Source organism: Anguilla anguilla, chromosome 7 (genome assembly GCF_013347855.1).
Source record: "Anguilla anguilla isolate fAngAng1 chromosome 7, fAngAng1.pri, whole genome shotgun sequence".
In the NCBI taxonomy this organism is placed as follows: Eukaryota; Metazoa; Chordata; class Actinopteri; order Anguilliformes; family Anguillidae; genus Anguilla; species Anguilla anguilla.
The window spans coordinates 46,910,484-46,936,373 of NC_049207.1; the positions used below are offsets into that span (position 1 = coordinate 46,910,484).

General features: G+C 43.3%; 1 long non-coding RNA gene across 2 annotated transcripts in view; it reads left to right on the plus strand.

The window, feature by feature from the left end:
- LOC118231937 overlaps positions 1-25,890 on the plus strand; it is a 131,743-nt gene that overhangs the window by 58,737 nt on the left and 47,116 nt on the right. The window contains exon 3 of one of the 2 annotated variants that reach the window (XR_004766176.1): positions 7,108-7,691. The exons of the other annotated variant lie outside the window; for it this stretch is intronic. This is a non-coding gene — a long non-coding RNA (uncharacterized LOC118231937). Of the gene's footprint in view, positions 1-7,107; positions 7,692-25,890 lie in introns of those variants that run through there. 2 annotated transcript variants of the gene reach the window in all.

Consider the following 25,890-nt stretch of genomic DNA (forward strand, 5'->3'; position numbering starts at 1 on the left):
AGTGTGCATGCTCAGTCGGGTGTGTGTACTGTAATGGAGATGGGGGACCCTGTTACTGAGTGGCCAGTGTGCATGCATGACCGCCACACTAGCTTTATATTCCCTATACCTCTGCTATAGCTCAGTTAGTCAGAAAACTACGCCTGTGTCTGTCCTCCAGGGGGCAGAGGTGAGTTCACAATTCTCAGCTAGTGTCTGTAGTGAGTATGAACGCTGGGCCCGGCTCCGCACCACTTCCATTACATTACATTACAGGCATTTAGCAGACGCTCTTATCCAGAGCGACTTACACAACTTTTACATAGCATTTTTACATTGTATCCATTTATACAGCTGGATATATACTGAAGCAATTTCGGTTAAGTACCTTGCTCAAGGGTACAACGGCAGTGTCCAACTCGGGAATCGAACCTGCGATCTTTCGGTTACAAGCCCAGTTCCTTACCCACTGTGCTACACTTCCGTGGAGTTTGGGGTTGTGCCTGGTCCCCCGTAGTGGAGCCATTCAGGCTCTCTCAGCTAAGTAGGGCACAAGGCACCCCAGGATTCACTCTGGACTGCCATCGCTCAGTACCATACTGTCAGCTGCCAGTGTGAGAACAGTGGCCTGACCCAAACCCCAGCGATAAAACAAACCCAGTTTAAAGGGCGCAACCATGCAAATACAAATTTAAAACTTTATTGTCCACAAAGTGGAAATTTTCCTTTGGATTCACCATAAAAAGACATAAATGAAACATACAAAAGTACCAAGTACTGTAAGCATTTAAAAAAAAAAAAAAAAAAACAATACAAAATCATTTACTTGGACGCTGCCTCTGACCCATCTGAGGACGAACACCATGATTCGAAAAAGCAAACAAGCCAAGGCCTAATCTGCATACATGCCAGGCTGCTGCTAAATTGTTTGCAGCCAAGGGAGAGCAGTTTTATTCGTATAATTTCCTCAGTGTCCCCATCCCTGGTGGGTGAACGGCCGCAGAATGCTTCCCTCGGCTGACTGGCTCAAACTCAGATAATGGCCCGGATACAATCGACACTTTTCTGCAAGTCACAGTGATGTACAAGTGATCAGTTCATTACATCAGAGATGCAGTTTCCTGAGTTCAGCAGTCTCCTTCCTACCAAACAGTAACTGTAGAAAAAAACACTGGTATTATTATTATTATTATTATTATTATTATTAGTAGTAGTAGTAGTAGTAGTATTAGTATTATAATTATGAAGAAGAACAACACTGGGAAGTACGGTAAAATTTACTGTTGGCATTTGATTCCTCTTGGAATCATATATAATCTCTGTGAGAGTGAAACAAGCACTGAGAATTTTACTCTGAACATGTCGATTGGAAAGAACAGGAGCCTAACTCATTATCTGAAGACAACAGGAAGCTGGCGTCTTCGGTGCAAAGGAACAAACTGGCTATGATTTTAATTGTGGCAGGTGATGAATGATTCATGTTGCGATGTTTTGATTTTATTGTTTTACAGGACAGCTGGCAGAGGGTTATTGATGTCGGCGGCTTTTAGCCGAGCAGCTACTTTGCCAGTCAGGAGAGGTGCAGGGAGAAAAAAATTGGGTTGTTTTAGAAGAACAACTAAAGGATCCTTTGGTTTACAAAGCCATTTTGCCTGTGGTTGGGCTGTTAAAATCCAATGGTGCTAACATTTTCTTTAAACGCATCTGTCAGTGCTACAGATTTCTTCTGGACATTTCTGAGAAATCTTTTCATCATGAGTAACATACCAGTTTGTTACAAGTGACCTTTGAATTGCCAGATGTCAGGATGAAATATTTAGTCAGGTACAGGTCTTTACTCAGTTGTACCAAACTCACTGCTAGCTTCAGAACTGTACACCACAGTTACTGCAAGCTTCAGAAAGATACACCTCACTCACTTTCATTACAGCTTCAGAAAGGTACATCTCATTGCCGGCTTCAGTACTCATTTGCATTTACATTTTAGGCATTTAGCTAAATGCTCTCATCCAGGGCAATTTACAAGCAGTGCAAATGAAGAAAAGGCCTAGATTTGTAAAATCAGCAACAGCCCAAGCAGCGATTAATGAGGAGTGCAATGGTTGGGCAATAACACCCTGGCTTTGTCGCAAGAATTAACCTGTGGAAGGGAAGAATTTATTTTTTTTATTTTTTGGAGGGGGGGGGGGGAGAAGGGGGGTGATAGGGGAATGTTGGGCAATTGGGGGAAGATGTAGAAGAGGGAAATAGGAATCAGAATGGGGGGGGGGATCAGGGTGGAGGGGTGGAGGGGTGTTCTCCAGCTCTATGGCCATGGCATTTGAACCATCGTTTTTCTTCAAGAATATGGCGGAGTTAGCTTCTGTGACCTGCTCCGCACATTTTACACACTGCTTCTGCCATCGAGCCGCCCCCCTCGTTGTCGGTCCTGTTGTAGCAATCTTCTCCGTGTTTACCGAGTTATTTTGCACACTGTAATTTGTGTACAGTCGTCCCCTGCGGTGCCCGGGGCCGAAGCGGAGACGGGCCGCTCAGTGCGCATAGCAGGAGTGCGCCGATGTTCCTGCAGCTTCTCGCCGCTGAGTAGCCAACCAGAAAGGACACCTGCTGGCAGAATCAAATTCCCCTTTTGATTTGTGACCGTTTATTTTTTTCTTCTCCCAGTATCTCCCAATTTTTGTGACCAAACAGATTGAGTGATTTTGTACAGGGGAAAAAAAATTGTCTCGCTAGGCTCCGCATTGGGTTTGTATCCACCCCCCCCCGCCCCTTCCTGCCCAACTTCAGCCTTTACAAGTACGTTAAAATGATACAGCAGCTGCGGAATTTGAAATTGCAGAAGCACTTCTCCCTTGTCCTGTTCGGTCGCTAATATTTTCTGCTCCACCAAGGACACAGGCAAGCTCCAGGTACACAGAGTCACAGGAGAATATATTTCCCAAATCAGTCAGTCCGTAGATTCTATTGATAGATGTACCCCCTCGTTCTCGTTGTTGACTTTTGTGTACAGGCTACATGTGGAAAATGTGAGAGACAGGGAGACAGGGGTCTATTAAATATTTACCGCCTCTCAGGTTTACATCTGTTCCCCTTCCTTCCGATAGGAACACGATAGACCCGGTTCTGTAAACTGCCATTCATAATTCATCAGGAGTACTCCGGAGCCTCTGTGGGATAATGAGACATTTTGAGTTTTAATTTTGGGAATGCGGGGCCTTTCCGTTACCTCCAGATTATGTGGATGCAGTGTGGGGGGTTTTGGAGAGGGGGCCCGGGGGGGGGGGGGGGGGGGGGGGGGGGCAGCGGGTAGTAATGAAATCATCGATATTGCGCATTGCCCTCTGTGGCCTTCAGTTAACTTGAGGGTCCCAGGCGTTTGGACAGGTCAGGCTAAAGTGTGTCCGGGCTACTGTTAAACCGTCAATTTGGCTCTGTTCATGTATTTCTGTAACAGCAGCGTAAAGCATCCCCCCTGCTTCAAACGGTGAAGCCTATAAAACAATACTGAGACCTACGCTGGACGTGCTGTGTTTTATTTCAGCTCCATGGGCGTGAGTTTAGGGCTAAGTGCATGAATAGCAGAGGGACGTTTCCTGCGTGCAGCTAGGAGGTGATTGTGGGCAGCATGCGGTGGATAATTGCTCAACAAAGTGTTTCAGTGCAGTACAGATACAGGCCGGTATGGTCAGCATTAGCTTTCAGCTTATTAATTTCCCTTCTCACGCTGCCGTTCCCCTGGAGCTTCGCACGCAGAGTACTTCAGCTAACAGGGCTGCAAGAAGCCAAAAATGGGCGGGACTACCAACGACTCGCTGATTCGAACTAATCGTTGCGTTTCGCCGTGGAGAGCGGAACCCCTTTTTGATTGGCTCAAAGAATGTCAGTCTTGTTGACTGGCAGCTGCTCCGCCCTCTCACCGGAGTAGTTACTTTTATTGATTCTGTCAGGTCAGGAACTCGCCTGGAGGACTTCGTTCCTCTGTCTGTTTGTGCAGGCCATTAGTGGGCTGATATTTTTTTCATAACATGGGTTCTGAAACACTGTAGAATACTCGGCGGGCCTGAGACTCAGCACGCCCCTCCCCCAGACTACCCTGAATGATTGACACATGCAACAGTGAGACATGCTGCAGTAAAGTTAGAGCCCTTTCTCAATCTTTTTCAGACATCAACACGGTGCCGTTGAGGTTAACTCCTGTATTTTTTGGGTTTCGATTAAGTATGATATTTTTACAGACTATATCTATGGAAATTAGGAGTCAAAGAGAAAGAGTTTTTTTTTTTAAATGTATTCGGATCCTGTATTGGAAATGGAGGCTGAATATTGATTAAAACCCTTCTCGGGTGTACTAATCAATATTCAGATCCATTCCAAGGTTTTTTGATCTCAGTTGCAACATCTGAAGTAACAACTGTTTCCACATTTATTCAGAACCTTCCATTTATTTCTCTCATTAACCATCTGAATCTATTTTCAAAGCTATTTCCAACAGCCCATTTAGTCTGTCTATCTAAAAGGTATCCATGTTGGGTCACCAGGCCAATTTCAAATTTAAAGTACCCAGGTAAAAATGCATAAGAGGTACTTGTGTGGAAGTGCTTACATTGTTCCTGCGACTTCCCAAAGATTATAAAATATGGGTACCGTAAGAGAGTGGTGACCTCACTTTGTACTTGTAGAAACACTGAGAAGAGCTCTAAAATTCATCAAGAAAGTTGTCATCAACCAAGAGGAGTCCAACAGTGGATATTTTCCTCTTCTGGGATCCCTGTAGGGTTTCTCAGTTTTCCACTGGCATTGTGATGTTTTTCCTACAGTCATTGTGATGTCACAATGGCAGTTTCTACTGGCATTGTGATGTTTTATATGGGCATTGTGATGTTACAATGGTCTTATCCCTGTTGTATTATTCCTGGGACTACCTGGGGCCCTCCAGGCTCGTACCCTTCAGTTCTGGTGGACTCATCGCCCCTTGTTGTTCTGTTTAAACACCCTTTTTCCTGGCTTGGCACTGGAGTTTGTCACTCAGGCACGGTCACGAATGCAGTTCTGTGTTCTGTGACTGCGGTCTAACTGCAGTCCATCAGGAGTGTTATTCACCTAATAGTATTTGAACCTGGCCATTACGAGTCACCCTTAACTGACACCAGATGCTGTTAAGAGCTCAGGCTCTTTCTCTTTCTTTCCCCTGTCATTGTTTGGTGTTTATTATGCACTGTTATTTTGCCAGTGGAGCCAGTCAGCTTAAACACCTTTCAATGGCCCAGAGAATTATTTTTCATTTGTATAATAAGTGCATACCGAAGGTCATTGGAACAACTACAAAAAACAGGTTCAGTACTCATTATGTAACAGTTATTCATAGCCATGAACACATTCAGTGCAGTTCACACAGTAAGCACAGGCTAGGTCAGAAAGTCATGGTAAGTTGAACTAGGAGGCATGACGAGCTACAACATCAAGATAATGATACAAGGGCAATATAAGTGCTAGATGGAGGCACAAGTGTAGCATAAAAGTGATACAGGAAAGAATTAGAAGGATTCAAGTGATAAGAGTGATCCTAGATTGAGAGTGCTCTGCAGAGTCGTGATGATTAGTCCAGGTAAGTGTCTTCAGACCCTGGTGGAAGATGGGCGGTGACCGAGTGGTTCGTTGAGGAAGTGTTCATGCATGAACCACACTGCCAATTTCAGTATCTAAACCCAAAATGTGGTGTTGCCAGTCTGCTTCTTTTCACTCTGCAGACCACAGCGAAACTCACACAGAGTGGAGTCAGAGGAATACCTTACGCATCTTTGATATGCAGTCCACAGACGACCCGCAGACCAGCAGGGGTTGCTAGTGAGCATGACTGAACCCTATTGGCGGCACAATTGCCAATTGTGCACTGCCCTGTGGAGCTACTGGGCACGGTTGGCAGTAGCACAGTCAATTTGAGACTGTGGAGCCCATCCATGCGCCACAGTGTGGTGCCTTAACCAAATGAGCCACCAGCAGTCTGAGCTCCACATGTCTTCCCGGCTTGGAAGCTGAAGCATTTGAAATTATTTGCATCCATTACAACAGAAAGGCTTCTGAGAATTCATCAAGGGCCACGAGCCCATGACTAAGGACAACACAGCAGCGGAAAGGAACTCTGGAGCTGATCATCTGGCGTGTCTAAACAATCTGTGTCTGCCTGTCACCGTGTGAGAAATTACTGAACCGATGCAGGTCATGAGCCTGTCTGAAGGGAACACTCCCAGCTCCCTGGTCACCGCAGGCTGTCACAGCCTGCCCCTTTCCACACATTAAAGCTCAGGTGTGAAGCTAAGAGGAATTTGGAGCTTTATTGCACCCACCCAGCCCCCCCCCCCCCCCACTTCCCCTCAATGCAACACTGATGACATCACCCATAAAGTTGCCTATTACTCTGTTCTGACCTGTACACCAGCAGGATCTGACTCAAACTGAATAAGATTTTGGATAAGTGCACGAGAACACCAATGCAGAACGCCAAGACACATTGGAAAGTGTGTTTGGGGGGTGAGGGGTAAGGGGGAGTAAATTTTACAGCCATGGCAGATGAACAAATGCTTTAAACGGCGAAGAGCTGGGCGGCTGACCGCGGCGGCCAGCGGCTTTGTTTCGGTCAGCGGAGTCGGTTCTAATGAGCGCTCGAGGGTCTGGCATGCCGGCCGGCTGGCCAGCCGCTCCACACCCGTCCTAGCTGCTCTGACTCATATCTTCTGATGGAAACAGTTTGCTTTTGTTTGTTTTTTTTGTTTTTTTTTTTTGCCAATCGAAGGGATTGGAGGGGAGAATGTTTGCACAAAAGGAAAATGTGCCAGCCTCTCGGAGAGACAGAACGCGTACTCTGATTGCATTTCGTTTTTAAATATTAACTACGGTCTGCTATCAGATGCTATTACAGAGATTATCCTGATACAGACACAGAGCTACTCCAGCTCTCTACCTGAAGCCCAGAAACAAGCAGAAGCTTTTATTGAAAGCGCCCTTGTGAATAGTATGATGTCATATCGGATGCTGAGTGTCAAAGGTGTATTGTGCATTGTTGTAACTCCTGTAATGAAGCGATGGCTGTCGTAATTCATTTCTAATCAATAATTTGCTTTTGTGTTACAGAACACAGACACAAAGAAGGTGGAATCAATGCTGACATGATTTCGATGCAGTTTTTATGCTTTAAGCTGGTAGATGAGCCATAAGAATGTTGTCCCTGAGGATAAATTTGCAAGATATCCTGTACAGTTTCATAAATGAGGCCCCTGATCTTTTTTTTTTTTAAATGTGATATTCAAATCCAATGTAATGATTGTAAATTCATTGGTATTCACATGCCGGTGCCAAATGGTCTCACCGTGATGAAGTGTAACATCTCTACACCACTGTGTTTGTTGCTATAAAAAGACTTAAAGTCCTTACAAGGACAGTCATTTCTCAAAAGGGCTTTCGCTTATTTGGAACAGACAAGGAAGTAAAAAAAAAAACAGAAAATGGAAATGAGAAGCATTAAAACACTGAAAGAACATGTTAAAAATAATTGTGAGTTTGGAGGATAGAAAAGCACAAATGTGTTAACATACAGATAATGAAATGAAGACAGGAAAGAACTACTGTAGAATTACTTCGTTGGTTTTATAATGCTGCTGTAAGGTTGTCCTATAAGGCACTTGATCCTATGGCTTCAAAATAAGAATAAAAATAACCCCACCACCAACAACAATAACATTATTATTATTATTATTATTATTATTACCTGAGAAAAGGAAAGGCATGGCAGGTTTACCTTATGAAACATATGCACATCACTCCCACAATTTGTTGTTGAGCAGAGAGTGGTTTGACATGAGAGAGAACAGCGCTCACGCACTATTTACACTCCCAGAAACAAACTTTCACCTGCGTACCAATGGTTTCATCCAAGTAGCTTCACAAAGACATGACAAATATCAACCTGGATCAAAACACTGTCAAACAAGCACAGGTTTTGGAGCAGAAACAGGGTGCCATATAGTGCTCTGCTCTTTCTCAACTCATCCGTGCCAAAAAAAATTTTTTTTTTGCCTAGCACAACCGGAGTTTTGCGAAACGGAAACCTTTTTGTTCGCCTAGCTTCCTGCGCTCGCGAATCCGTTCGGTTTTTTTTATCGACTTCCAGCAGCTGTCCCCCCCTCTCCTCTGGGGAAAACCGGGCTCGGCGCGAAGACAGCGGCCGCGGCGGACGTGCGGAAACAGCGGGGTGCCTCACGACGGCACGGAAGGGACCTTCATTTATCACGGGGGACGGCGCGGCTCACAGGGGCGTCCGCGGTCCGCTCCGACGTCCCCCCCCCTCTCTGAATGCTAATTCCGCACCCCGGTCGCTTACGGTACCCCTGAAGAGCAGGGAGCGATTAAAGGGGTTGGGGTTCTGTTGTCTTTTAGAGCTACTTTGAAAAAAAGGGTGAGAAAGATGGAAAGCATGTCTCTGTGTAGCTTCCGTGCGGCAACAGTATTGCTTTAAATAAATGATTATTTACTGTGTGGGGAAAACTTGTGAAGCAGTGCTCTTGTGCTCTTGACTCGTCCAGACCTCTGTCATTCTAAGATCCCTGTCGCCTGCTCAACATGGCCTCCCTTTCCCATTTTATGCATAATTTATTGTTTTATAGCACAGGCTGCATCAATAATTTATCAGTTTCCATGTATTTCATAGTTAAAAATCCATGCAAAAAAAAAAAATTGTGCACTTAACTGGACAAACATGTCACACTGAGTAAAATAAAAAAGAAAAACAGGGTCTAGATCGGAGTACTGGTCGGCAGTAAGTGCATTGGACAGCACAAAGAGAACTGCTCAAAAACCACAAATGAGTGTTCTTCAAGAGGACACCGAGCATATGGAGCTGTGAGAGGAGTCTATAGCTTTCCAGAGGATCAGCATTTCTAAACGGGTAGAGCCTTGATAGGCATCCTAGAGCTTTCACGATTGGAGTGCATTTAAAAGCAGCGTTATCTGAGCCAAAGTGTCTAATTACGTCCCTACGGAATCGCTTAGAGAAAATGCAATCATCAGGCATTAAGATCCTCTCTCAGACCCTTTGGATTGAAATATGAACATCCTTCACATAATGACTTAAAAAACTAAAAATGACAAAGAAAACAAAACGAAAAAACTGCACTGAGATTTTAAGCTTTAGAAACTGGAGGGTGTGGCTCTGGCAGGTTTAGCCACAGATGGATGACATTGTCCTCCTGTTCATGCATCCGATGGAAGCTGCTTTTCAGAAATGCTGAATATTTTTTTGCCCTCCTCTCCTGATGTTGTGCAATGGAGTTGGAGCAGGGAGCAGAACAGAACAGAATTCTATTGGGAGAAAGTGAGTGCAAATGCTAGAGTTTGCCATCGGGAAGAGTGACTGAATGGGTCTTTGGGGGATGCTGGGAACTGCTTTCCTCTACGTGTTAATAAATGTGTTATGAGGAAGGAGGTTGGGGTTGCCATACTGAGACAGCTGGCACTGAGCTGCAATACATACTGTCAAAATGTGATACTGTACATATACAGGGCAATGTGTAAGTAAATGGACAGCGACACATTTTTGTTGTTTTGGTTCTGTAGTCTGGCACATTAGACTTGACAAGAAACAATGTATATGAGGTTAAAGTACAGACTGTCAGCTTTAATTTGAGGGCATTCACATGCAGGCCGAGTGATCCGTGTAGCAATTACAGCCCTGTTTATACATAGTCCCCCCTGTTTGGGGGGGGTGCATGGTTTGCATTTTGCGGGGTAATTGTCTCCTTCTCAAGAGAGTTTTCTGAGCGCAGCTAATATGGAGGTGTCACTGAATTCTGGCCAAATAACAGTCTGACTTGCTGTGGTAGTACGTTCAACATCAGTGATACTAATTAACAATCTGAAGCTGAACATATTTTGCACTGTTTGCGCGGATTACTCCCGCGGCGATCGAAAGTCCACGCAGACAGACAGGCAAGGCTGGCCGGAGTGATGCGGTTGCCATGGCAATGGTACCCAAGGTGCGGTGAGTGGCAGGGGCTGAGGGGTGATGGGTGTGGGAAGCCGGGGCGTGCCCCAGAGGGCTCCAGAGAGAGAGAGAGAGGCATGCCTGCAGAGGTGACCCTGAAGGGGAAGGCTGCTCTCCAATCTCTACCTGTCACGCTGGATTTGCATCAGAGCCAGGAAATAAACCAGACTGAAAGGTTACACGATGCTCAATGCTCTCCGCTGAAGTCACAGGGTCTGTAAATATTGGGCTGTGAAGCAAGAATGCAACCTTAAAACGTGAAGCTAGCATCACACAAAAAAATGTATTAATTTTTTTGTGGAATTTTTATAAGTATTCTCCAAAAGCCACTTTTGAATGGCCCTCAGGGAAACAAGATTAAGACCATAATCCCAAGCACTTAAAAAATGCTATTTCCATCCGGTTTGCACTACTCTTAAATAAAATCTTATTACACACCATGGAGGCATGGATTATGGCATTATTTTAAGGGCACAGAACTACATATAAAACTAATAATTGAGGAATTATTTATGGTATACACTTAATAGTGGCAACATTATTATACACAGATCATCCCCATGTTTCATGTTTCACACAAAAAAATTAAAACTAAAGGCAGTGAAATGTCGCAAGGGTTTTTCCATGATGTTACAAAACCTCTCCAAATTGCACACTCTGGATGATGTTTTGTACAAGTGATCTACACCAAAAAAAAGACACATTTCTTCACTTAAAATGACATTTTGAACAGATAAGAGGAAAACCAATTATAGCATGTTTTTGAATATCAATATCTTGCAAGTGTTAACATTATTTTGAATGTTTAAATGTGCATGTTAGCTCACAAGAATTAAAACAGATAACTAATATTAGCTTGGGTTGACCTCTCATTGATGCTGCTAAAACAGAAAACTAATATTAGCTTGGGTTGACCTCTCATTGATTCTGCTAGCATTACTCACCTTGAGAGAGGTTTCGTCCTTCAGAAGCTTTGCAAAAGAGGGAGACGGTCTGTATCTGTGGCAGCTGCAGCATTCTATTGTGATGTCAGCTCGTTCAGATTCCGAACCTTCCATCAATGTTAATCAATGGGAAATTATTCTGTATAAAATTGTAAATATCTCAAAAAAGTATTTGAGCTGTTGACACACACAGACCAATCAACTAGGTGAAGTTACTAGACAAAGTTGGTACGTCTTGCTGAAAGGCTTTAGGAGAAGTGTCGTACAGAAAATTGATATGGAATAAAAAGAAATGGCAAGAACACTAAATTTGCGAAAACTTAAATGTGAATCAGTGGGCCCATCCATCTCCCTAGAGCACCCTCTTCAATCTGCTTTTGAATTCTGAATTCAGATCTGCTTCTTCAAGCTCTTCAATTACTTCTCTCACAGTGAAAACCTTATGTGCAATCCATCATAATTATAAATATATTTTATATGACTATACTAAGTTGTTTTGTGAACTAGCTTCCTTCAGTCTGTTACACTCTCTGCTTGTCAGCACAATCTGCATTTCACACAGCGAGGGGGAGGCAGATCAGCACTTTACTCGCGAATGGCCAGACCCATAGGCACTAATGAGGGCTCATTTGAAAAGTCAATCTATAGGTAAGGTTTTTGGACAGGTAAAGTCACTCTATAGGTCAGGTTATTGGACAGGTAAAGTCTATCCATAGGTAAGGTTGTTGGACAGGTAAAGTCAATCTATTGGTAAGGTTATTGTATAGGTATAGTCAAAGAGCACATACAGGCATACACACACGCACACACACACACACACACACACACATCTGAGATTTTGTTTGACCAACTGAAGTGGTGCTCATTAAAATCTCAGACGTCTTCCTGGAAGTGACTCCTGGGAAAACGCATTGCGTGCGGCTAAGTGCTCATACAAGCTGAGCAACAGACTTAAGTGCTGTTTAAGAAACCATTAGCTTCGGTCCGTCCTAAAGAATTGATAAAGTTTGCACTTCTCCCCCTTCAAAGGTTCTTTCTATCTCAGATAAAAGTCTGTGCTGTTCTGTCATTTAATAAATGTGCGTCCATGCTGCACATGCTGTCTCCAAATATAAATAATATGTTTATATACCACATTTCATACTAGCATTTACAGCTCAATGAACCTTTCAATATTAGTTCCTCGGAAATGACCCTGAAGTGCAGCACTTCCCCTGAGAAATGTGCTGTTTGAAAAATTGAAGAGCACTGCTCTTTCTGAAAAAGGCCCTTGCGCTTCAATAACACAATATGAAATGTCGGGGTACCCTAAAGTACCCCTATATTTCCACTGACTCTTCATAGTGACATTAAAGATGAAGGAAATGCCACCTCAAATGTCACTGTGAAAATGATCTTCACATCATGAGCGGACGGGCTAAACATCTTTAAGTTATCTTTTATCTGTTGCCCATATCTGTGATTTTATATTCATAAGCAGCATCGTTAGTATTTAATCATTGAGGAATATTTATTATACATTTATTTGTGTGAGGATCGCTTGACCATCCTACTGTGTTTTAATTGATCCCAGTACTGAAAAAGCAGTTTTCATCAATCATATATTTTTTTCTTAACCTTTTCTTGTGGTTTTTGGCTCTCTTCTTGGGACGTGCCTGCTCGCCTCTGGCCTCTCCCCGATTCTGAGCCTTCCCCGTGCGCTTCTGTCGCGCGACAGGCCTTCGTGGCTTGAGGGACGACCGAACAGGAACTCAGAGGCCGATAGGCCGCCATCGATTGCATTTGTCATCCGAAGTCTCGCAACCGCACAGACGCTCTGGAGGGTGTGCAGGAAGCATGAGGGGTTGTGTAAAATTTTGAAAAAAAGTAGCAGTTGGATTATGTGATTTATGACAGATTATGATGGATGGGCCTCCTTCGGAATCCATCATGAGAGCAACGAGGCTGACACTGCGCAGAATTGTAGCATCTGTGGGTTTTTCCACAGTGTCACCAATGTCGTATCAAGCAAACCGTGCGTTCCCAGATAGCCAACTTTTCAGGAAACGAGAAAAGTTGGCTATCTGGGATCTGGTAAATCATTACATTACAATGGACAACCTTTCTTTGCATGTTTTAAAAAAAACTTATTTAATATATTAAAATGTAAAGTGGAGATTGTTGATATTAACTGGGGTTGATGTGACTATTCCTGACTGAACGTGAGACATGGAACTTTCAGAACGTATGAAACGGCACGTTGTGATATTTGGGGAAGCATCAGGGCAGGGATTACAGTGCACAGGAGCACAATTATAAACAGGGCGGAACTGCGTTTTGAAGTTGGGGGGGCGGGGGGGGGGGGGGGGGGGGGGGGGGCGCGCGTTTGAAGGCAGCAGGTTGTGTCGTCAGCAGGGGCCCTGTTGCCATGGCTAGTGTGACGCAGCGCGGGCAGAGCGGAGGACCGCCTCCAGTTATTTTGAGCTCGGGGGCTGGGAGGGGAGGGGCCTTTTGGGTGGGGGGGGGGGTGTGATAATTGGATGTCCGTGGCTCTTTCCTCCACCTCTGGGACTACTGTGAGGCGAGGTGGGGAACAGGGCTGTGGGTGAGGTGGTGGTGGAGGGGAATGGGGGGGGGGGGATGCGGTACACAGGACCTGGGGTCAGGGCAGATAGACATCTCCCTCCTGGGACCCTGCTGGTGCTGATGGTGTTCATTAGAGCTGGGGCGCTATAGGGCAGCTCACGTACCCCCAAATCCAATAGCGGCCCAAGCTAAGGGTCTGTAAAGCTATACCAGGGGCTCCTCTGTAAAAATATTTTCCCTTATAAGGTTTCGTTGTTCATATTTCCACGCACCATAAATTGCGTTTGTTAGACTTTAGAATATAGATGGTTGAGCCTCAATATTTGACTTTAACATTCAAATGAATTCAAGTGACTTAATTTTTTTTCCCAAAAACCCAGTTTGACATGCCCTTTTTGGTGATTGTTTTTCTCACTAAACTGCGTTTGTAAAGAAATTGAAGAATTAAGACGTGCACATATTTGTCAGTCAGAACAAGGAAAACTGTTAATTGGATCCAGGCCTGTATGTGCATAATTTTAATGATTTATGTCATTTAATGCATGAATAATTTCTTTGATAGTTTAAACAGAGTAAACTTTAGAGTGATAATGTAACTACAGAGATGGCTGTAGCAGATAAAAACACCGACAGAAGTCAGGTCGAGTGGGGTCGTAACTGTCAGAGTTATTTTTCTGCTTTGTCGCCTTATTTATCTCTTTCCTCGAGGGACATACGGTTAGCCGTGTTTCAGACTCGACAGAGCTGTAACCCGGGATCGAGCGGCGCTGTCATCTCGCTCATGAATAAACATCTTTCGCAGGAGCGTGCGTGGGCTCAGCCCCTCGCTTCGCTAACTTGCTCGGAATACGGAGATGACTCGCAAATCGGGGATGCGCACGGCCCCCCGTAAACGCAGCTCCCGAATTCTCTTTCCCCGTTCTTTTAACCTTTTTCGCTCGGTTTGGAGTGACAGAGTTTCTGAACACCCTATGGTATGAAGTCATTAACGTGCAATTAAGCATCAGCGCTATGCTACATTTCTCTAAATGAGTATGTTGTTGATTTGCAGGTCAATGTTAGGTACAGAGTAATATGTTGTGCAAGTGTACCTGTGGCTGGCCTAAGTCTTCCTGAACAGGAGGCAAGGGGGCTGTTGGAGGCTCTGTTCTGAAAGATCCAGTCCACCGGAATGTTCCAGGCATCAATAGTGTTGACTTGGTCGACAATACTGTCTATGGTGATAGGCACCATTCTCTGTCTTTCTCCTTGACTGTGTATGTGTATGTGTTCATATGTGTTTGTGTATGTTAGTGTGCTTGCAGGTGTTTGTGTGCGTGTGTGTGTGTGTGTATATTCTGTGTCTCCATCTGAGCACAGTGGTAGTTACCCTCCACTGTTGTTCAGCTGCCTAAACGTTTCAGTGGACTTCTGATGACTGTGACTGAAGGCATCGGAGAAAGAGGTGTTTGTTAGTGTGGACAAATCAAAAGGGCTAAATATAGCAGACCTCACTGAGCTAATTATATCAGCCTTCTCTCCCTGTTCAATAGCAGTGTGTCATGTGCCTCAACACAGCTTCTCTAAGTCTTGAGCAATCACGGAACAGATTGTTTTTTCTTATTTTTAGACCTGCCTGCAGTATTTACACATTTACAGTAAATCTTAATTGTGTTTAAAAACACAATTCTACTAAGGATATTCAAATTAATTTGATATCCCATAGAGTTTGGGTGGCTGCAATTTACATATTTATCTAGCAATATTGTATGCAAGATTTCATTATCTTTCTCCACCTTTAGTAATATTAGTAGGAACTATTATGCTGTGCTTTTTGCACATATTGAATGTATTCTCATTTACATGCTTATTTAAATGTAACCCCAGTAACTTTGTATTGTGTTACCACCAGGTAATCAGATATAAAAGTAACAGAATAACATCAGGGTAATTATAAGTAGTCACACCATACCCTGAGAAATGTAGAACAGTCCTCATTAGTATTTTTAATGTGATTTCATGATGATGCTAATTTCAAAAGATGTTCTTGAATTAATATTCATAATATTCATTTTGGTTGGTTTTTCCAAATAGTCTGGGTGTGATTTTTCAATATCCTAAGAAATGTAAAACCAAGTTTCAAAAAAAAAAAAAAAGTTTCAAACCAATTTGCTGTTTCAAATCCCCTAAATTGGTGTCAGCTTGGTCGGTGCCTGTAAAAATTCAGTAAAATGTAACTTTTTTGGAATCCAGTCTTTATGGCGACAGAAGCAGTATAGCTGGAATGGATAAAAGCGAGCTTCCTCTTCAGGCTTCTTTGCTGAATAAGAATATTAGTCTGGCGGCACAGGTCTTAATTACCAGAGGGAGCCACGAATGAATGAATTAGCCAGGTTATAAGGTGACCTTTAAATTCAAATCCATTTCTGTGCCTAATAGATTCTTTGCGCTTTTTAGGAGACATTATTCAATTATCTTTGGTCTTTTTTTTCAAAAAATTGAAATTCAAAAAAAGTTTACAGATTGCCAAGGTGTTCCAACAGTTGACAAAAAGTCAGGACCAGGTCTATTGGGTGGGGGGTGTGGGGCGTGGTGGGGTGGGGTCGGGGGTGTGGTTTGGGGGGGGGGGGGGGGGTGTGGCAGAGGGGGGGGAGTCCCTCTAAGTTCTGCCCCAGCTCACCCCACCACCTCTCAGGGCTTTCTAGCTGAGCCTTTCATTTCTCTTTTGCAGGTTATAGCACTAATGAAACTTACTACCGTTTGCAACTTCTTTGATTACTGTAAATTCATTTTAAAATGACACCCCAGTTACTGGTTGAAATAGCGCTACAGAGCTCTGCACATAAACTCCATTAAAGGCCAGCATAATATGAAACGGCTAAGAAGTGCAAGCTAGGCTTTTCATGGGATCCCAACAACAGCGTTTGCATTTGAAAGCCACAGGTAGCTTGCAAATGAAAAAGGTCAGTGGCTTTGAAACTTTACTCCAGGAGACGGTAAAACTTTGTGAAGTAAATTGAACCCTGTGGCTATTCTGTGCTGCTCTGCTACACATAGTTATATTTTGCCTGTGAAACTTGAAGGTCTAAAGGGTATCCCTAAAGACATCATCCCCAAAGAATCCAGGCAATTTAATTAGAAGGTCATTTCTGTTTAGTACCAATCCTTAAATAACCTATACTCGCTAACCTGTGATCACCACATGTACCTACAATCATTAAAAAATATAACAGTATAATTAACTTATAACGTATATGTTCATTTAAATACATACAAAATAATATATATGACTTGTTTGACAGAACAAATGTATAAGAAGAATGTTTAGCTTTACAGTCAAAATTTAAGTACCTTCTATCTTCTCCGATAGAATTATAACGTGATTTTTATTATGATTATACGCAAATGGCAGTCCTTCCAAAACAAACGGAAAAAAAAGACAAAGTAAGTAGGAGCCGAAAGCCAAACGGAAATCAGCGCCAGCTGTTCTTGCTCTGCCCTCGCGCGTTCTGTGTATTTTTATTCTTAATAACCGGCTCGGCACCCTGATGCCGTCTCTCGACGCGCCCGCGCCACGCCACATGGCGCATGACTGGAAAGAGAGCGGCGGAGCCCTCAGGAAGGAAGCCAAGTCGTTCAGCGCGAGCCCCATGTAAAATTCATAATGGTAACGGCGAATTAGAACGCCGTTGTGTTCTGATTCCGTGAGGGGGGATCCGGAGTTTAATGCAGAATGATAACACCGGTAATCAGATCTTCTTGCCAGCAGTTACACATCTGGATCTCTGGGATTTAGCCTTGGTTTTTGGGTGGAGTGGGGCAAGATTATTTATTACACTATAAGGAGATTTTGACAATTAGTAAAGCAATACATTGTTTAGAAGCTAATTAGCTGCATAAAAAAATCCCTCGTTAAATAAACAAACGTGTTTACATGAGTCCAATAGAGACAAATGCATAGTTTGTAAGAATTTAAGTACTCTATCAGAATCAGTTTTTTGTTCAACATTTTACAATGTGGAGCTGTAATAAAAATCTAGTAAATATCGGCTTGGTATTCTAGTAAACATCAGATGAACACAGGCCTCCATTTGACTCGGTCAGTGGGGCAAGATGGAGGCCATTTTCCCCACAACTCATCTGCTGTTAGTAGCCACCAATGAGGGAGCGCTAAAAGTTGAAAACAGCTCTGGGATTGGCTGTTTTTTAAATCCTGTACTGTTAGCCGGGCGGCATTTGCCTCAAAGTGATCTCACGCGCAGCTTCTTCCTGTTGAAACTAGAGCCGAAAACCTCTGGCTCTGCTGGAGAGCAGTTAACTTCCTGGGGCCTCGCTCATTATTTTTTTAAGCTGTTAAAATGGAGAGGATACAAAAGCAGCTCTGCTAGGAAGTGAGGGGGTGATAATCGCTCGCTGAATTAATAAATGTGTTTTTTTTTCCAGCAACAGTGTACAATTAAAGCCATTCATGATGCTGACGCAGCGCCGTGTACGGAAGTTAGCCGAGAGGCTAGTGGTAATCCAAGAGCCGATGTGGCTCTGTAGGCTTAGAAAAGCCACTTCACATAAAAGCACAAGGCTTTACTGAAATAATGCATAAATAAGTGCATCAATGTGGACTTAGCAGTAAGCCAAGTCGCGAAGGAATACAAAACTTGTAAATATGTAAGAGCAAAATGTGGCCAGACTATTAAACTAGCAAACACAACAAATGTGGTAGGAGTATTTACTTCTGGACATGTTTATGGGGAACCAAGGAAAGGCCTGTCAATCACTCTGATGGCTGTCAACGTATTACTACTCTACGCCTACCTGCTATAAAATAGTCCCTCGTGACATGCACTTTTATGCCATAGTCCCTTTCTCTGAATATGAAATTATAAGTTACACTGTACGTGAAGCTTGTGCCATAAATCCTACACAATTCTGACATAAGAACAACTTTACACCTGTCATAACCAGTCATTACTTTGAATTGCAGTTTGCGGCAGGTGTCATTGCACTGTACATTGTCACAATATACACGTATATGTTTCATATTTAGTTATTTCGAAATACTTTTGTGTACATCATGACAATGTATTCGTCGTGTCTGTTATTAAGTCATTATGGCTGGTTATAACTAGTGTTATGTCACTTTGTTATGTCAGCTTATGACAGTTTAATGTAGGCTTTATGTTTAAAGTCAAATTTAATCGAATGCTATATGTTGTGTGATTCAGGTTTTTGTTAATCTCACCTCCCCTGCAGCCTGTGCAGTATAAAAGCACCTAAAACAAGCTTTTAAACAGTTTGTTTCTGTTCAGAATGAATGTGGAGAATATTAAGATGCAGAAGAACAAGCAACAGCAGGGACGCCAGGGAAGAAAGGACCAAAAGACAGAAATAAACAGCAGTCAGTTGTGTTGCTCTGACATCAGGGACATAAATACTCGCTGCAAATGATGCTTAATGAATCCTAATGTGTAAATTGTGACAAAAAAATAATATTTGAATTGTAAAAACCCATTAAATCCTTTACTTTGCGTAATAAAGGGGATGAACATTGGTTTCTAGAAAATTCCTGTTTAATCCCCCGCACTCAAACCCGTTCAAAGCTGTTAATGCGGTTAAGCCATATTGATTAATTATTCCCGAGCCCACAGTGTACAGATGAAAATGGCACGCTGCTTGCCTTCTGAAGTTGCAAGCGGAATGTTCTCAGCGTCGCATTGCTGAGCACATGTGGGCAGAGGCTGTGTTTGTAAAAGGGGCAAGAGTGCGCAGTTCGAGGGCTGTTCCATACACTGAGTGGAGAGGTCTGTCAGGCATGTGAGAGGGAGAGAGAGAGCAAGAGAGTGCGTATGGTCACTGTAACCACACATAGCCGGCCCGGGTCAGGACATACACAAACTGACCACAGGGGGTGTATCTGCCCCCCAATTGTACCCCCCCCCCCCACCACTCCACCCTCTATTCTGAGGTAAAGACTTTCTTCCCCCCGTCCCCACTCACCATCCCCCTCCTCCAGAGGCCTCTGTGTCCAAACTCCCCTCCCCAGAAAGTGGTTTTCTTTTTTACTAGTACTACTATACAAACAACAACAATGATGGTATATATCACCTTTCCAGCAATACAGTGCACAGTGCTTCACCGACATTTAAAGAAGATGTAAAAATAAGAACACTGTGAAATATAGATGGAAAAATATAACAGCATCATGTCTGAAAAAAAACACATAAAATAGGAATACTGTATAAAAACTGCAGTAAAACGAACAATTAAACATTACAAGAAGCAGGATTGGGCTAATGTAGCAGATAATGTACGGGAGTATGAGTTGCGCGTGGATGCTCCTATTAGCTCAGCAAGATACCTTTTTTTTCCTTCTAAACCTCGCCGGTTTTATTGAGGAAGATGCTGAAATGCTGGTCCGCGCCTCCGTGGTGTCTGGGCTGGATTATCGGATTTCCAGCCTGCACCGCGCTGGCTGTGGTTATTGAGGGGCCGAGCGGTCGGGGTTCTCACCCACCCACACCGCTTAGAGTCCATCACCGCCGTCCTGAGGCTCCGTTCGGTCCGGGGTCTGAATTTAAAGTGCTACTTACCACTTAAAAACCACTTCCTGACCCTCGGCCTCCGTGCCCGTGGGATCTAATGGGACCTGATGTTCCCCCAGTCGCACCCCCTACGCTCGGTTACCCGCTGATTCATCGGCGACTCCTAACGGTCATTTAGAACCAGTTTGGGGGAAGAGCTTTTGGCGTTTCTACACTTTTCTGGAATTCAATTCTGAGGCGATGTCAGGCTCTCTCTGAATCGGGTCTTAAGGCTTACCCATTCTTGTGTGCTTATTCCTAGGAGTTTGGACTTTTATCTGACTTTTAATTTGAATTAAAAGCGCAATGGCATGTGTGCATGTGTGCAAATGCCATGAAAGAGCTCACTGTTGCATTGTATCACAGAATCTCCAGTGAAGAGGCATCAGGGTGGGGACTAGGCTCTGAGTTCTGTTCATTAGCGGCTCATTAACAATTCCGTCTTAGGAAGGAGGAGACAGTGATTTGGCTCAAGTTTAGGAAGAGAGTAAGAACAGGTACAGCCTTAAGCTCTGTTTGATGCTGATTAGATCACAATGAATCCCATAGCCCAGATATGTGATTCTGTGAATGGAGCTCTGATTGAACAGACATTTGCAGTAATGCTTTGAGGTAATCAGTGGATTGTTTTTGTGCGTGTGTGATGTGTGGGAGTGAGTGTGTGTTTGCATGTGCGTGGGTGTGTGTGTGTGTATACGTTCTTGTGCCTGTGTTTCTGTGAGTGTGTTCATGGATTACGATAAATGTATGACTGCATATAGGCGATCTGTTTTGTATCCAAATGTGCACACATATGCTCATTTCATTCCTAAGTTGTACAGTACATTCTTAGTAAATTAATTTTAACTGTCAACAAGATGAAAGACAGTGTCCCTTCCTATAGATATAAAGACACTTCACGTTGTGAGTTGAGGCTTTTCTCCAGTGCAGAAGTTTTCGATGCCCCTCCCTTGTACACATCACTGTCCCAGAGCTGCAACCAGTTAGAGGTCACCACCTGTGCCCCGCCCCCCAGTGCACCCCTCCATTTTGGAGCTCTCCACTCCCGGCGCTATGAGGCTCCTTCTCAGTTGTAATTGTAAAACTGCAGCACATAGATCGGCAGAAGCTTCCTAGCTTCCGATGTAGCATGGGTTTGTTTATCTCCGCAACTGCTTGGTTCACAGAGCCATTCGTCAACATGAAAGGTGTTCCCAGCATAATCTCTCGCGCACACAGACACAGACACTCGCGGTTCGCGTTTTCACTTAACAGTCACATGATCTTTTGTGTTGAGTATAAATACATATTTTAATGCCATCTTGCTCAGCAGGGAATTCACTTATGTCTTTGTTTCTGTACCATCAGTCTTCCTGATTAGAACTGACCTCTATTATTTATTTTCTCCTTTATTTCACTGTTGTACCTGATTTTTACAATTTTACCCAATTCTGGTATAGTAATCCCTGACTGACATAAGCACTAAGATGGGTCTTTTGGGTATTATGCATCGTAAATGCATTATGTGCCAGGGGCATTTGAGCATGTCGGCTACATATTCAGTATAGTAATACCACCTCTTGTCTCTCATTGAGGGCAACCATATGAGTATTGAGGCTGTTATGTAGTATTATTGTGTGACTGATTTCATTCATGCAATGTTTATGTTGAGTTCCTCTCTAGCTTATATATACGTATACATTTTTTTCATTCCCTTTGGTAAGTTTCCATGACAACAAGTAAGGAGAATTGATTTTCATTGTAAACCTGGTATTCATGGTGACTGTTGCTCCCTCTCCTTACCTTTTCTCAGCGGATTATCCTGTTGACGTTCAAAAAAAAAAAAAAAAAAAAAAAAAAAAAAAAAAACTGTTATGGGTTTTGTCTGGTAAGAGCTCCGGTCTCCCTTGGCTGCAGTGCCACCGGGAACTCTAAATCGTGCTCGGTGCATTTTCGCAATGATGACTGCCAGCCCATCGCTTTCAGAGCGCCAGAGAGAAAATACCAGACCCAGACACATGTTTTGAGGCTGATATGCCTTTTGCATTAGTCTTCAAGTACGTACATGGCAACATTCCTGGAAGTTAATCAACTCTAACTGCGCTAAATCAACCGTCGCATTGTAACTGCGTTCCTGAAGCGCTTTCGCTTACGTGGATTGCAGCGTCTCTCAAATGGCGGTAATGTAATATCGCCACGACACCGATCCTTATTGCCCTTGACCCACAAGTTCCTTTCCTGGAAAAGAGATGGAGGCTTGGATTCAATCAGCCTACGTCCTTCCCTTTGACTTAATAACAAGTTCAGAGAGTCCGGCGATCAATAAAATTATCTTGTCAAAAACTGTGTTTTTGAAGACGAAAAAAACCGGCCACTTGCATTTGTAGGTCAGATTTAAGAGTGTATGTTGATTGAATCCGGGCTCAAGTGTGTGTCCTGATGTATTGAATACCGGAAGCCATGAACTAGGTTCTACAGTTGAGCGTTCTCCTCGACCGTTCTCGAGCTGTCGCACTCCTGTCTTGATGTCGACGTGGTAATGGATCACATGTGCTTAAAATGGGTATTGCCATAAAAGGCAAGGAAACACAACTCTTGTGACTCTAAATCCCACTAACCAGATCTGCATTCTTCATTTACATTGACTTAGTAAATGCAAGATATCTTTCTTTTTTTTTTCCACAAATGCAGTTTGACGAATTCAATGATCACTAAAATGATCAAAAAAATAAAGAGAAACTAGCTCAAGCATTTATATGTAAGTCAAAGTTAAGGACAAATCATTTTGTTGTTGTTTTGTTTTACCAGGCAGGTTTGCTGACGACTCAGTTCTCTTGAGTGAATCCAAGAATTAAAAATGAGGAATGCTGTCTGAAAAAAAATTCAAAACAATTAGCATTTAATCAAGACAAACGTAACCCCTGTGATTAAGTAAACACGGCCAAAATTCCCACGGTTAAATCCACTCTTAATAGTGATTAAATGAGTCCAGCGAGGATAAAGTGCGCTCTGTTACTGTCAAAAATACTGTGTCAGAGTGGATTTTACCCTGACCATTCAGCCATCTGCATTCTGGATTCTGTCGAATGGATGGAAGGCCACTGAGCGCGCTCAGTGCGCCGACCCCCGTGTCCCACGGCGACGGCCGGCCGCAGTTCTGTCGCATTGCGCCGCGGAGAGGCAGTAAACAGTGAAACCGGCCCCGACGGAGGGCCCCAGCGGGGAGATTTATTCGGCCATCGCTAGCTTTTTATCTCCCGCTCGGCACCTGCGCCAGCGTCACCATGTAAAAAGCACCGCTGTTCCTTTTTTGAAACACTTTTTTTTTTTTTTTTTTTACTGTTTAAAAGCCTCTTCTGTCGCAGGCTTTCTGCAGTTGACGGGGCATTGACATTTTTAGCTCTCAGTAATAAACTGCAGTCATTTACAAGTGGTGTGTGTGTGTGTGTGTGTGTGTGTGTAGGTGTGCAGGTGTGCGTGCGCGCGTGTTCATGCTTGTGTGTGTGTGTGTGTGTGTGTGTGTGTGTACACATGTGTGTGTGTGAAACCAAGCACAGTTGCAGGCCTTTCCTGACTTAAGTCCAAAAAATTACCTGTGTCAATATCGCATGTTTTTATTCCTTGCATTATATAGATCCAACTTGATATATATAAAAAAAAACAATTTGACTCACCGAGACCTCCAATCCCTTTCAAGTGCTTTGAACTCTCTGACATCGATCTTCCCCGGGGGGGGTGGCGAGCGGAGTGTGGGAGCTCCTCGTCCGTCCGCGCTGGCCTCGGCTTCTCCCTGAATGAGCTTTCAAAGGAACACAAAGGAAATCTGACAGGATTAGAACTCTGAGAGCTGAGAGCAGGACAGAGGAGCCTGAGATTCGGAGCGACTCTTCGCCCGTCAGGAAACATGGCTATTAGGACACCCTCACCAGACGACACAACAGCACAGTGGGGACTTAAACCCACTCGATAATAGGGGCGTAAAAGCTAGCCTGGGAAGATATGTTTGTGGTGTTTATTCGAAATGTCATCTGGGAATAAATAAAATTCCTGCAGTTTTGAAGAGAGAACCAATATTCGGGGAAAAAAAAAAACATTTTGCTTTCTTTGCATGGTGCATTTTTGCTTGTAACAAAATGTTTTGTTTTCTTTTGATGTGATTTGTGTAAATTCTTTTCAGGGACCTGCAGGAGCATTCTGCTGATTGACAGTGTAACGAAAACATGTGTAAATAACAGAGCCCGTTTGACGGTGCGCTGTGTTTTCAGGCAACCTCTCTGGGGATTAGTGGGCCAAACAGCAGCCAACAAGCTGCTTCATAAACCATGAACCTCCGTGAACCCCTGCAAAACCCCGGCATGCGAACCCCTCTGCTGGTCCAGCGCCGTGGCAACCGCCGAGGACAGTGCCTCGTTTGCCTCTGCCATAAATCGTCTCTCTCAGGAGATCTCCCGGGAAACATTTCCACCCCCCCCCCACCCCCCATGCAGACTTCAAAGCGTCCTGCAGATCTGAAGCCCGCCGATTGCTGTACAGATTCGGGATGCGTGACTGTGGGATGAGGTTCCGCTTTGATGCTGTCTGAGCCGATGATTTCGGGGAGCTGGAAGCGTCTTCATTCTATGGTGCTGTTGTGTTAGCCTGGCTGAGAGGCAGGCTGAGGTGGATCTGGCATTCCTCCTTCTTCCCATGATGCAAGGGAAACTGCTAATTGAAAGATTGAAGAAGAACAGAATTTTCCCTCTTCTCACAACCTAGGCCTGGATTCAGTCTACATTTGTCCTTAAATTTGACTTACTGATATCAAACATTTTATTTGTTACATTTCTCAAAGCAACTGCTTAAAATTTTTTCTAATTCATTAATTAAATAAATAAAATAAAAAATTAAATGAAAAATTTCCAATGAAATATTTTTTTTTAAATAAATAAAAATAATAAATAAAAAATTAAATAAAGTAAAAATACAAATATAAAATAAAATATTAAATGTCAAATAAAATTAAATAAAAAATAAATAATAAATAAAAAAATAAAAAATGTATAAATCATTAATTTAATTTGTTAGTTTGTTTAATTATTTTTAAATTTGTTTATTAATTCATTACCACCAGAGGTGGTAAGAAATGTCTGAGTCAAGGCCAATGTCTGTTCACACATGGTGGTGATAGAGAGAGACTTGCGTGGATTACACACTTCTGTGTTCTGGGTCATGGTCGGCCAGTCAACCAGGTCAGCGGTGCCGTAAACACGCAAAACCTCAAGCGAAATTTATTTTGCTTTGCATGGCGACACAGGGACTCAGCACAGGCCTTTAGAATCAACACGCATCGTCTGTTTTTACGAAACGCTGCCCTGCTGTCTTATTTGTCGCTATTAATCTGGCCGTGTGGAAATATGCCTTGTTCTTCTGGGAAATCAAGAAGCGTGTTAGAGCAAAGGAGAGGTGTCAGAACCTGCGCTTATTATGGCCGATGTCCAGGACACTGCTCTCTGTTCCTAATGGTTCATCTTGCATTCACATATCAAAGTCTCTGTGGATTGGTTCAAGCAGCATTTGTTCTTATCTTTCACTAACAATGAAATTTTTTATTTTTTATTTTCAAATCCCACAGTATAATTTGCTTGACTGAGCTCCTACTTGGATGCATACTTTCCCTTAGATATTGCTGGCTTCATATGAAACCATTCTCTTTACCTTCAGTGCACTCCTGCAATGAACTGGATCACCCCAGTCAATGTCACGTTTTTTCTACAATCTCCGCCTATCTAGCCACTTTGCACTTTTGCAACATCTCTCTTTTCTGTGAAATGTTATCTGGAAATGAACAAAGAGA